This window comes from Aotus nancymaae, unplaced genomic scaffold (assembly GCF_030222135.1).
Source record: "Aotus nancymaae isolate 86718 unplaced genomic scaffold, 86718_ANA_hifiasm-v0.15.2.pri h1tg000033l, whole genome shotgun sequence".
Taxonomy (NCBI): Eukaryota; Metazoa; Chordata; class Mammalia; order Primates; family Aotidae; genus Aotus; species Aotus nancymaae.
Genome location: NW_026988447.1, coordinates 29,635,639 through 29,650,237, shown reverse-complemented (window position 1 = coordinate 29,650,237; position 14,599 = coordinate 29,635,639). Strand labels below are relative to the sequence as shown.

The window sequence follows — 14,599 nt, the reverse complement described above, 5'->3', positions numbered from 1 at the left end:
GAAAAGGCCTTTGATAAAATTCAGCACCCTTTCATGCTAAAAACATTTAATAAACTAGGTATTGATGGAATATATCTCAAAATAATAAGAGCTATTTATGACAAACCCACAGCCAATATCATATTGAATGGGCAAAAGCTGGAAGCATTTCCTTTGAAAATCAGCACAAGACAAGAATGTGCTCTCTCACCACTCCTATTCAACATAGTATTACAAGTTCTGGCCAGGGCAATCAGGCAAGAGAAAGAAATAAAGGATATTCAAATAGAAAGAGAGGAAGTGAAATTGTCTGTTTGCAGATGACACAATTGTATATTTAGAAAACCCCATGTCCTCACCCAAAAACTCCTTAAACTGATAAGCAACTTCAGCAAAGTCTTAGGATACAAAATCAATGTGCAAAAATTACAAGCATTCCCATACACCAATAATAGACAAACAGAGCACCAAATCATGAGTGAACTCCTATTCACAATTGCTACAAAGAGAATAAAATACCTAGTAATACAACATGCAAGAGATGTGAAGACCTCTTTAAGGAAACTACAAAGTACTGCTCAAGGAAATAAGAGAGGACTCAAACAAATGGAAAAACATTCCATGGTCCAGGAGAGAAAGAATCAATAATATGAAAATAGCCATACTTCCCAAAGTAATGTATAGATTCAATGCTATCCCCATCAAGCTACCATTGACTTTCTTCATAGAACTAGAAAAAACTACTTTAAATTTGATATGGAACTGAAAAGCCCATATAGCCAAGACAATCCTAAGCAAAAAGAAAGTAAGTTGGAGGCATCATGCTACCTGACTTCAAATGATACTACAAGGCTACAGTAACCAAAACGTATAGTACTGGTACTAAAACAGATATATAGACCAGTGAAACAGAACAGAGGCCTCAGAAATAATACCACATATCTACAACCAACTGATTTTTGAGAAACCTGAAAAAACACAAGCAATGGGGAAAACATTCCCTGTTTAACAAATGGTGCTGAGATAACTGGCTAGCCATGTGCAGAAAGCAGAAATTGAAGCTCTCCTTACACCTTATACAAAAATTAACTCAAGATGGATTAAAGAATTAAACATTAAGACTTAAAACCGTAAAAACCCTAGAAGAAAACCTAAGCAATACCATTCAGGACATAGGTATAGGCAAAACTTCATGACTAAAACACCAAAAGCAATTGCAGCAAAAGTCAAAATTGGCAAATGACATATAATCAAACTAAAGAGCTTCTGCACAGCAAAATAAAGTATCGTTAGAGTGAACATGCCATCTAGAAAATAGGAGAAAACTTTTGCAATCTATCCATCTGACAAATATCTAATATCCAGAATTTACAAGGAACTTAAACAAATTTACAAGAAAAAAAAAACCCCATCAAAAAGTGTGTGAAGAATATAAACAGACACTTTTCAAAAGAAGAATTTTATGCGGTGAACAAACATATGAAAAGAAGTTTATTATCACTCATCATTAGAGAAATGCAAATCAAAACCATAATGAGATACCATATCATGTCAGTCAGAATGGCGATTGTAAGGCCGGCTGCCTCGCCGGGAGCTAAATGGACACACTTATCTCTCCCCGTGCCGGCCTCTCTATGCTGGCTCCCCACACCCTCTCCTATGTGGTCTCTCTATGCAGGCTCCACACACCCACTCCTGCATTCCTCACTTGACCCCTTCAAAATTTAAAAAGCCCGCCAAAGATTTGTCCAACAGCAGCTTAACATTGACCTCCCCAGCCGGTCAACCCACCAATAGTCCCGCCTGGCAACCAATGGCAGCCTGCCCCATCGGCACCTTGACTTCTCCTCACCAATGAAACTGTCTGCTCTTTGTTTCCCTAGTGATCAATCAAACCCCCTCACCAATGAAACTCACCAATGAAACTGTCTGCTCTTTGTTTCCCTAATGATCAATTAACCCTCCTCACCAATGAAACTGTCTGCTCTTTGTTTCCCTAAAGACCAATCAATTACCTCCACTCCCTATAAAACCCTGCACCCTGAGAAGCCCAGTGCGACTTCTCTGGCCCCTTCCTGGACCACAGAACCTTGCCCGGGAGCTGAATAAATTGAATTCTCATTTTCTCACAATGGCCTCAGTTTCCTCATTTTGACTCGGCAATATACCTTACAGCAATCATTAAAAAGTCAGGAAACAACAGATGCTGGAGAGGTTGTGGAGAAATGGGAACACTTTTATGCTGTTGGTGGGAGTGTGAATTAGTTCAACCATTGTGGAAGACAGTTTGGAGATTCCTCAAGGATCTAGAATCAGAAAGATCATTTGACCCAGAAATCCCATTACTGGGTATATACTCAGGATTATAAATCATTCTATTATAAAAACACATGCACATGTATGTTTATTGCAGTACTATTTACAATAGCAAAGACTTGGAACCAACCCAAATGCCTATCAATGATAGACTGGATAAAGAAAATGTAGCACTTATACACCATGGAATGCTATGCAGTCATAAAAAAAGAATGAGTTCATGTCCTTTGCAGGGACATGGATGAACCTGGAAACCATCATTTTCAGCAAACTAACACAGGAACAGAAAAACAAACACCACATGTTCTCACTTATAAGTGGGACTAGAACAATGAGAACACATGGACACAGGGAGGGGAACATCACACACCAGGACCTGTTACAGGGTGAGGGGAAAGGGTGGGATACCATAAGGACAAATACCTAATGCACGTGAGGCTTAAAACCTAGATGATGGGTTGATGAGTGCAGCAAACCACCATTGCACATGTATACCTATGTAACAAACCTTTATTTTCTGCACATGTATCCCAGAACTTAAAGTATAATCACAATATGTAAATACATAAAAAAAACAGTAATAAGCCATTTGCAGCAACATGGATGGAATTGGAGAACATTTTGTAAAGTGAAATAAGCAAGACAAAGAAAGACAAATATCACATCTTCTTGCTTTTATATGGGAGCTAAAAATGTTGATCTCATAGAGGTAGAGAGTAGAGTGGTGGTTACCAGAGGCTGGGAACTGAAGTAGGGGAGAAAGAGTTGGTTAATGGGTACAAAAATACTCTTTGAAAAAGGGAATCAGTGCTAGTGTTTGAGAACAGAGTAGGGTACTACAGTTAATAATTTATTGTGTATTTTAAGTTGCTAGAAGAGAAGATTTGGAATGTTTCCAACACTAAGAAATAATAAATGTTTGAGGTGATGGGTATTCTACTTACCCCAATTTGATTATTACACATTACATGCACTTATCAGAACATCATATGTACCACATAAACATGTACAATTATTATGTATTGATTAAAAATGAGCATTAAGGCAAAGGTTTTAAAAAAAGAACAAAGAAAAGAAGGCAGAAAAATCATCAAGGCTCAAAATATCATACAAGAGAGGATTTTTCTGACCTCTGTCGAGACCATTCAAAACACCAAGTTGTTACAGTACATTCTCCTTTGAACAAATAATGACAAAGTAGGTTAGAAGCAGCTACAATTCTGCTTTCTCTTAGCTAGAAAACTTGTGGAGCAAAAATTGGACGTACGCAAAGTTAGCCATAAGCAACATGCCATTGTCTGAACTCTGAGACAAAGATGCATTACACATGCACACATCTGCACACCGCCATATGCTTCCCTCTTTGCTAAAGAGGAACCTAATTTTTTGTGATTCAGAAGACAGCCAGTTGTTTAGCATAGCTGCAAAATGAGAAGGATCTACAGAGACTAAAGTCACAAAGAATTGCTGGTAGCAATTGCACATTTCAAGACTGAAAATGGTTTTTAATACATGTATGTTATTTGAAACAAATTTTGCTCTTTCTCCTTCCCTGTATTTTTAATTCAGGTAATATAATCTCTTCTTGAGTTTCACAATTCTAAACCACATTGCCAAATGCCATGTGGTCTTAATAAAAATAAATCTACTTTATGCAAGAAAACAAGGGAAGACATTTTTACCTTTTAAATTCCTTTTCAATACATTTCTTTCTTAAATACGTGTAGGTGTCCATTACTTAAAAATATATAAGTAAGAATATTATGTTAAAGATATTATATACATGTCAAATATAAGTAGTATATAAATATAACTTTTAGCAAGTAATTTAAAGATTCTTAAATATTGTCTTTATCTGAAATATTCAAATCTAGCCCAAAGCATAGGTGCTCAAAATTTAATTGACTGGTAAATGGTATATAAAATAACCTCATGTCCATAGAACCAGTAAGGGCCTGAGCCTCGTCTTCCAAATCAACCAACACACAGATGCCATAATCAATAGATACCATCAATTTCATTCCTCATGAAATAATTCAATTTTAGATTGATAAGTATTTTTACAAATTATGCAACCAGTTTCTCCAAAGAAATTGCCAAGGGCCCACCCACCAAGAGGGGAAGAACAGTACCAAATCTCATGAAGCAACTTTGTGTAGACATCTGAAGATTTTCAAAGCAGCACCAATTTTATCTATTTGAATTCTAGGCTTTGGAGCAAGATATTATTTTCAATATACGGATGTATTTTTTTAAAAAATTAGGAAAATTATGAGACAGAAAAGAATGTATGGTGAAAAGATATTATGTGATTTGCCAAAGTCAAAAATTTTGCGATAGAGCTAAACTATGAGATGTCATGCAGACCAACTACAAGGAGCTATCTCTCTGAAGTTTTTGAATAAATTAAGAAAGAAGCCCCTTAAATGTTTACAGCCTACTTTCTCCTATGTATTCACTTGAACCTGATATATTTTAGTCCATGTTTAAAATAAAAGTTCAAAATTAAAGAACAGATAACCCAGTGGTTAGAATTATTTATATAAATATTGGAAACTCTTAGAAAATAACATGTGTGTTTCAGCAACATACACTTAAGCACCAAACTAAGAAAATAAGGTAGGAAAATCAATAAATCAATAAAACAATCTTTATTTCTGTATACTTGTGTCCTCAATTATACTAACCTTTATTTATCATTTTAAATGTACAATTGAAAACAGTATAGTCTGATAAAATAATATTCTGGAACTCAAATATTCTTATTCTTAAAATTGAAATATCTCAATTTAATAAATTTGTTCAGAGATATGATTGTCTTTTCAAATATATTTCCTTTATTAGTTTGTTTTTCTAGCACCCTTTTTACATCTTTACAGAATGACAAAATGTCATTTCTAAACCCATCCTTTAGATATATTCGACTAGGCTTTTAAAGCAATTTAGAAGAGTGCTGTAACTGCCTAAATTGAGAAGCTAAAGTAGAAAAACTCAAATAAAGTGATTTACAGTCCAGAATTATTCGCTAAACTTTTAAAGTAAGATACACTTTTAAAAGGCTAATGCTGAATACATATGTTAAAGTTCTAAAGTATTTTGTCAAACGAAGAAAGTACATTGGCGAACCGAGCAGTCAGTTTCCTTAAGCTTGAAAATTCCATTTCACCCAAATTGGATACAGTAGTTAAGTAAAACAATGGGGCTTCTATTTTCTGCCACATGTTATTTTTTTTAAAAGCGTATACAAGAGCTGTCACATGAGCAGCCTGTTTGCCTACTCAGTGCAAAGTTTTATGTTTCTGAAAGGCCCCCACCCACATCTCTTAATGCTGAAAATAAATCAGTTTCATCTGTTGGTTGTTTTATTTCTAGTGGTTTTTTTTCTTTCTTCCTGCTTCCTTTTAGGCCAGTTTTCACAAAGCCATATGGCAGCTGAGAGTAGCAAAGCAACATGCTGTATTTTCAGTTCTTAACAAAAGGGGCTGTGGGATCACAGCAACCCATGAATACATGAGGCTTGGCCATGTACAGAAGGGCCTCCAGCCCTGTCAGTGAAGGCTGCAGGGAAGGCTGATGGAGCTGACGCTGCTTAAACAGAAATACTGAGCTCTTTTCTTGCACATGTCATTGGCATTTGCCTGTCTCCACATTTACTTCATCCCTTCCCAGTCAGTTAGATGCCAAAATCCCATTAGCTATATTAATGACATATGGCTGGAGGTAGAAGTATGTGACCGAACAAGAAAAGCACAAATTGAGTATTCTTTCTATTCATTTCTGATATTTCTATCAAAAGACACAGATTCCCAACAAAGATTGTGTCAGTCATGTTGTTAAGAGCTCAGAATGCACTCAAAAAAGAGGCTGTAAAACACAAGGACTTGTCTTCACCTACTGCAGCTTTGCTCTTTTGTTCTCTAGCCAGATAATATTAGACCTCTAAACATTTAAGTAACAGAGCATATTCTTAGTCTCTGAATCATAAATTTTGATATTGAGATGTTCACAAATTCCCAATCACACTGACTTTTCACCATTCGTGAGTGCACACCCACGTGCATGCACACACACACATATATATACCTATCCTTTGTATATTTAGATTAAATCTATATTTAAATATTAAAGCTGTAAAGCTTTGACTGTTAAGTTTCAAATCCCTTTAGACATATAAAACAATCATATGTCATAAGATGAACTAGTAAATGCTTTTGGTCACCATTTGGAATAACATATCATAACGTATATGAAGACACTGATCAAAAAGTTTCAAAAGAAGTAAATAAGGAATCATGCTCTTTCCTCTCACATCATTGCTTATTTGGAACCTTATCTTTACAATGGCAGGGGATTAGCAAGATGGGAAGATGTAGTATATGCACAATAGGTATTTGTCTTACATGAAAACTGGAGTGGAAAGGAAGACATAAGGAATAGCTCTTACCCTTTAGTTTTTATTCCTTTAAAATATCTCCCACCCCACCATGGCTAGACAAGTTGGAATGTACAAGTGCAACTGCTTCTAATCCTGCCCAGCCTCTGTAAATTCTTTACTCAGTAACTAGATATTAGAATTATTATTTAAAGAAGTAATAAACATTTAGATATTTAGGTCATGAAAGAATTAGTGGCATGGAGGGAGGGGTTAGTGGAGAATTAATTATTTACTATTAGGAAAAATATGACAGCCATGGACAGGAGCAATTTGGAAACTTAAGCAAATGATCTCAAACAAATTACTTATGGTAAGTGAATCAAAGTGATATTCCAGTTCAGACAGTCTTGAGTAGATAAGTTAAGTGTGCTGTGCCACACAATACACAATAGTGATTATTCCATCATCCCAAACAAAAGTGTACACACATAAGTAAAAACGCTATTATAGCTGAATAGAAATTAGAATGGTTAACAAAATATTTGGGACATCTGATAAAGACAGTACACACTGTGGTCAATTCCTCCCATAAATGATAATTATTTTAAAATAATGCATCAAATCATTAGACACAACCAAAACAGGCAAAAAAATTGAGAAACGTTTATTCTTGAAGAAATACTATTCTATTGGGTAAGGAATGTGAATGCGTGCTGTGGCTGTTAGTCTGAATGCATTTTCCAACTTGAGATCTAGTGAAGGAAAGTCACTGACTTACCACCTCAAGGTGACAGATGATTAAATTTGGGAAAGGAAAAAGGAAGTCATGGAATGGCAAAAATTCAAATTTTTAATATAAACTGCCCAAATCTCTGGCTAACCTATTACTACACAGGCACCATGTAGGTTTCAGGCAGCCTAAATGTCGATGACAGACATGAGGGAAGATTCCACCCTTGAAAGATACACAGGCTACTGGTGAGATTCAAGAGTCTGCAGCAACTGTGACTATGTTCTTCTCCCCGGACACAGTATGGCGGGTAGAGGGCTAAAACCTACTCTGGTTTAAGGTCAGAGGGTCGAACTCCAGACTGAGAAGCTGGAAAGTTAATGGGAATTACAGAAGATAGAGTATCACAAAAAAAGTGAACCACAAAATCTTAATAGAAAGTCCAAACAGCTCCATGGCTGACCTGTAGACTGTGCAAACACAGAGATGCCCCTAAGTAGCCCGGCTAAACAATGAGCTGCAGAAAGGCAAAAAAATAGAGCAAAGGTATCAGCTATTAAACGTTGCAGGTAGACAAAGCTCACATTTTAAATTTAGTCAAGTTAATTGCTCACTAGAATAAAAAGTAAACAGTACTCAGAAGAACAAAGAATCCACAGCCAAAAATCCTATGATGGACAGTGTCTCATTTTTAGCCAGAAACGAATAGACAAAGAAAAAAAAATATGACTCATAGTTTAAGGAGGATAAAAGCAGTTAATAGAAACTGACTCCAAGTGGGTTCAAATATGATATTTAGTGAATAAAGACTTTAAGGTAACTATTATATATATGGTCAATAATTATATAAAACTGTGTTTTTTTAAAAAAACAATCAAAGGACAGTATGAAATTAATGAGTGAATAGAAACTCTCAACAGAGAAGTGAAAATTATAAAGTGGAAAAATCCAGAGCTTAAAACTAATTAATGAAAATTTACTAGAATATTTAACATCAGATTTAACATGACTGAAGATAGATTCAATTTTCTTGAGACCAGATAAAAATATGCAATACTTAAAGAAAGAGAAAAACATGAGTAAAAACACCAGTTTCTTGGACACCTGTAAAAAGCATCTAACCATTTAATATACACACTTCTAATATAGTACCTAACCACCTAACATCCACATCTAATATATGTGTAACTGTAGCACTAAAGAAAAAAGAAAAAAAAAAACAGTCGAACAATGGCTGAAATATCACAGATTTGGTGAAAAATATAAATTTACAAATTTGATCTCAATGAGCCCAAAGTAGAATAAGCAGAAGTGAGCACAGTGGAACTTCCAGTTTCTGATTCTGCATAAGGAGTTTGAACATCACCACTCAGTTCTAATAACAAACTAAAAGCTGAACAGAATGGAGAATCAACAACTCTCTTTGGATTCACAAGAGAGGTGAGGACACAGGACAAACCACTGCCCCCAAGATTGGAAAGCCAGACAGGGGAACAGAAGGAGTCACAGCTTACTCGTGCAGAGACTCAGGAACTGAAACCTCTGCAGGAACCAGTGCTGGGGCAAGAAAATCTGAAACGTAATTAATTCCTGGAGGCTCAGTGTGGACATGCCTGTGAGTTAAACACTCCAGGTTGACCTAGTCATGGAGGGACCCCGTGTGTTTCTGAGTCTTATCTTCAGAAACTTGACCAGGTTCTTCAAGTAAATATCAGAGGAAAAGACTCTCCCATTTCTGACAGAGCCTGGGGAAAGAGAGCCATTGTGAAACGTTTCAGAGCACTCCGTTCTTCTTAACAAGGCCTGTGCTCAGGAGAAACTCGTTACAGAGCCTTAGCTGATAGAATAATATCAGAGCCTAATCTACCTTGGGGTAAGAAAATACCTAACTTGAACCTTTCTAGTTATCCTGTCCACGTTAAGGGGGAGAGAAATAAACTGAGAAGCTGCTCACTAAAAGACTGAGACCTCATCATCCGTCAGTAGAACACTTCCACTTCCTTCCCCTTACCACCACATTACTAAAACCCTATAGACAGCAGTTCCTTTTACCTGGTCCATCATGTCCAGCTATCAGTAAAAGAGTAAAAAGCACACTGAAAAGCAAATAATACAACTTCAATAGATAAAGCAAGCATCAGAGCAAGACCTGTCAGAGATGTGGAATTATCAGACTGGGAACGTAAAACAACCATAACTAATATGTTAAAAGACTCTAATGGATAAAGTCAACAGCAAGCAGGTTGGGTACGGCTCACACATGTAATCCTAACATTTGGGGAGGCCAAGATGGGTATAGTTGGAGACCAGCCTGGCCAACATAGTGAAACCTAACCCTACTGAAAATACAAAAATTAGCCGGGTGTAGTGGTGCACGCCTGTAGTCCCAGCTACTTGGGAGTCTGAGGCAGGAGAATCACTTGAACCCATGAAGCAAAGGTTACAGTAAGTCAAGATTGCATGATCTGCACTCCAGCCTGAGCAACAGACTGAGTGAGACTCTATCACACACACACAGAAGTCAACAGTGAGCAAAAACAGATGAGCAATGTGAGCAGAGCAGTGAAAATCCTGAGGGGGTAAAAAAAGAAATGATAGAGGTAAAAATATAAAATTAAAATCGTAACAGAAATGAAGAACCCCTTGATGGGCTTATTAGTAGACTGAATACTGCTGAGGAAAGAATCACCAAGCTTGAGGATATCTTAATAGAAATTTTGAATACTCAAAAACGAAAAGAATAAAGACTAAAAAAAAAAAAAAAAGAACAGAACATCCAAGAACTGTGGACAACTACAAAAGGGGTAACATACATTTAATGGAAATTCCAGAAGGGAAAGAAAGAGACAAAAGAACAGAAAAAAATACTTGAAACAATAATGACTGATAATTCTTCTAAATCAATGACAAACATCAAACCACAGATCCAGCAAGCTCAGAGAACACCAAGGAGGATAAATACCAAAACAAAACAAAATCTGCCTAGGCATATCATTTCCAAATGAAAATCAAAAGCAAAATAATAATATTAATGATAATATCTAAAAGGAGCCAGAGGAAAAATTGTTACCTACAGGAACAAAGATTCAAATCATATGTAGCCTTTCAGAAACTATCCAAAGCGATAGTAGAGTGAAATATCTGAGGCGGGTGGATCACGAGGTCAAGAGATCTAGGCCATCCTGGTCAACATGGTGAAACCCCATCTCTACTAAAGATACAAAAAATTAGCTGGGCATGGTGGCACGTGCTTGTAATCCCAGCTACTCAGGAGGCTAAGGCAGGAGAATTGCCTGAACCCAGGAGGCGGAGGTTGCGGTGAGCCGAGATTGCGCCATTGCACTCCAGCCTGGGTAAAGAGAGCGAAACTCCATCTCAAAAATAAAATAAAATAAAATAAAATAAAATAAAATAAAGTGTTGCTATGGTATGAATGTGTCCACCAAATTTCATGTTGGAAATTGATCACCGGTGGGATAGTATTAACAGGTGAGGCCTTTAAAAAGTGATTAAGTCATGAGGGCTCCCTCCTCCTTTATGTATTAAAGCCTTTATAAAAGAGGTTCCAAAGCTTTTAGGTTCTTTTCTTCCTTTTGTTCTTCCACTCTTTCCCGCCATGTAAGGATTCAACATTTGCCCCTTCTGCCATATGAAGATGCACGTAGAATTTCTCATCAGACATGGAACGCTAGCACCTTGATCTTGGACTTCTTAGACTCCTAGACTATAAAAAACCTCTCTTCTTTATAAATTACCCTGTCTCTGATTTCTTGTTATAATAGCACAAAAAGACTGAGACAAGTGTTGAGAGGGAAAAAGACAAACAAAAAAACCCAGACTATAATTCTGTACCCTGAGAAATTGTTCTTCAAAACTGTAGGCGAAATGAAGAGTTTCTCAGACAAACAAAAAGTGAGGGAATTTGTTGTCAGTAAACCTGCCTCAGAAGAAATGTTAAAAGTTCTTTAGAGAAGGAAAAAGCATCAGAAACTCAGATCTACATTAAAAAAAGGAAGAGCATCCAAGAAGGAATAAGTGGAGATAAAAATTATTTCTTTTGCTTAATTGACCTAAGAGATAACTCTATTCAAAATAATAATAGAAGCGATGTAGTCAATTATGTATGCTAATATTATTCCATATATATGTTTATACTTCTATATAAGTGAAATGAATGACAGCAATGATATAAGAGAAAGGAGGGAGGAATTAGGATAATCTTGTTATTGTAAGGTACTCATGCTATCTGTAAAGTGGTACAGTGTTAATGTGAAAGTGGTGTTACATTAGTTGTAAAGGTCTTTTACTAACTCTAAGGCAGCCACTAAAAATAATAATAATAAAAATATACCTAGGTGATATCCTAAAAGAAAGAAAAGAAAAGAATGTAAAATGCTCAATTAAAACCATAAAAGGCATAAATGAGTAGACAACAAAAATAACAACAAAGAACAAGGATAACAAATAGAAAACTGTCATAAATATGGTAGATATTAATCTCCTGACATCAATGATCACTTTGAAAGTCAATGGTCTAAATTTATCAACGAAAAGACAAAGATTGTCAGAATGTATTAAAAAACAAGACACTAATCTATGCTATATACAAGAAATCCACTTTCAATATAAAAACATACGTAGCTAAAAAGTAAGTGAATGTAACGAGTATTACATAAACTCAAGTGATAAAGCAGTGGCAGAGTTTCAGAAGGTTGACCCCAATTTTCCAAGTTCTGTGGGTAAACTGCTATCAAACAGCATTGAATGCTGCAGAGAAATCTTTCATGGAAGGAAAGGCCAACTGATGTAGCAAACTTCATTGTTTTGTTTTAGCAAATTGCCACAGCCAGCTCAACCTTCTGCAATCCGCATCCGATTAGCAGCAGCCATCAACATCAAGGCAAGACCTTCTACTAGCAAAAAGACTTTGACTCTGTAAAGATAGAGAACATTCTTGGAGCTTTTTAAGAAGCAAAATATTCCTTACCTAAAGTATGCAGACCTAATACTACTGCACACTTAATAGGTTACAGCATAGTGTAAATTTTACTTCTATATGCACTGGGAAACCAAACAGTTCTTGTGATTTTCTTTATTGCAATATTCACTTTATTGTGGTGGTCTAGAACTAAGCCTTGCAGTATCTCTGAAGTATGCCTGCACTTTAAATCATCTCTAGATTACTTATGTCTAATATAGTGTAAGTGCTATTTAAATAATTTTTATACTGCATTGATTTTTAAATTTGAATTGTTTCTATTATATTGCCATTTCTTCTTTTTTCAAATATATTTCATCTGTGGTTGGTTGGTTGAGGATGTGGAACCCATGAATACCAAGGACCAACTGTACTGACTTTGGTTAGTTAATAATAATGTGCCAATATTTATTAAAATATTGTAATAAATGTGTCATAGTAATTTACTATCTTAATAATAGGGGAAACTGCGTGGAGGGGAGTACATGTGAACTCTCTATACTCTCTTTGCTACACACACACACAAAGCACAGCACAGACTGCATAAAGTCAAATGAGAAAAGAAAATCTTGAAAACAGCAAGAGAAAAATAACATTTACATAATTACATCAGCAATGCAATTAATAGCTAACTTCTCAGGGGAAGCAATGAACACTTAAAAGATAATTCAAGCAATATTTTAGGACACTTTTAAAAAGTCAATTAGAAACCTTATATCATTGAAATTTTCCTTCAGAATGAAAATAATATATGTTTTTAGGTAATCCAAATCTGAGAAGTATTGATACATAGAACAAAAAATGTTTAAGAATATCTACAAGACACAAAAATGACACCAGAATGTAGCTCAGATAAAAAGGAAGGAATGCAACCATGGGAAATTGTAAATATGTGATGTATGTATAAGAAAAAAATGTGTATATTCACACATAATGGCTTAAATGAGCAAATTCATTGTGACTTTTGTCTTTAAAGCTTATGATGCTTATTCCCAATATAATTTTTCTGATATTACTCCTAAGGACTCTATCAATATCAACAAATTATGTCACAAATATGTATTTATATATTCTTGCTAAATATGTCTATCTTGCATTATATGCTGTATGTCCTCAGGCTAGTTTCAGAATTCCTAGTATATGCTCACATGGGCTTTTATAAGTGTTTTAGGACATGATCATGGCTGCCCACCCAGTGTCCATTTTTCTCTTTTTTTTACTGTTAAGACTCTGATACTCCTGAATATGGAATTGTACCCAGTTAAAACCATATGTATCAATTTTAGCCAGAGTGGGGTAAAAATTCTACAAATCAGGGCTTTTGCAAAAGCTATTGTTTTACTGATCAGAAGAACAGATTCAGCACCATGGCACGTGTATACCTATGTAACATACCTGCAGGATCTGCACATGTACCCCAGAACATAAAGTATAATAAATATAAATAATTAAAAAATAAATAAATAAGAATAAAGCAAGAAAAAAGATAAGTGGTGGTCTAGATCGTTAAACAGATATCCTATTTTTCATGTTACTACAATTAACAAAGATTGTTAAGTTTCTAGTAACAAGTGCACCCTTTCCTCCAGCCACGAGTATCTAATTTTCTTAAAGCTCTCATTGATAGTCTTTTTGAGAGCCATCTGGTTTCTATTAATAATCTCTTACTTTTTGGTTTTATTAAGCCTTACTTCAAGGTTTGTCGAGCTTCCTTTTGTCTGTTTGCCACTTGTTTGCAAAGCCATACACACACATACATAAAATTAAATGTTTTACATAAAACACATACAATTAAATGTTTTATATATATGTTAAATATATATATTTACCAGAAGCCCACTTACAGGTATCAAAATCTGCTCAAACAAACCCAAAACTTAGTGACTTGAAAGACAACATTAATTTTACTCACAAATCTGCAGTTTGGCCAGGGTTTTTCAGAGAGAGTTCATTTCTGCTTCACCCGGTATCAGACACGGAAATTTGAAGACAATGTTAGAATCATTTGAAAACTCATTCTGGCAAATAACAGAGGTTGATGCTAACTATTGGCTGAGTCTTCAGCTTGCCCTGGGGCTGGGGCTGGAAACCCTGCACATGGCCAATCCATGTGGCTGCTTGGATTCTGTACAGAAGGACGGCTGTTTTCTAAGATCAAGCCTCCTAAAAGGATCAGAGAAAAGCTTCATTTCCCTTATGAGTTAGACATGGAAGTTACATA

The 14,599-nt window shown here is 35.6% G+C and overlaps 1 long non-coding RNA gene across 5 annotated transcripts in view; it reads right to left on the bottom strand.

The window, feature by feature from the left end:
- Positions 1–14,383, bottom strand: part of LOC105710747 (uncharacterized) — a 172,002-nt gene extending 157,619 nt beyond the window's left edge. For all 5 annotated transcript variants that reach the window (XR_002478471.2, XR_010345379.1, XR_010345378.1 and 2 more), the window contains exon 1: positions 14,291–14,383. This is a non-coding gene — a long non-coding RNA (uncharacterized LOC105710747). The remainder of the gene's footprint in view (positions 1–14,290) is intronic.
- Positions 14,384–14,599: the final 216 nt, after the last annotated feature.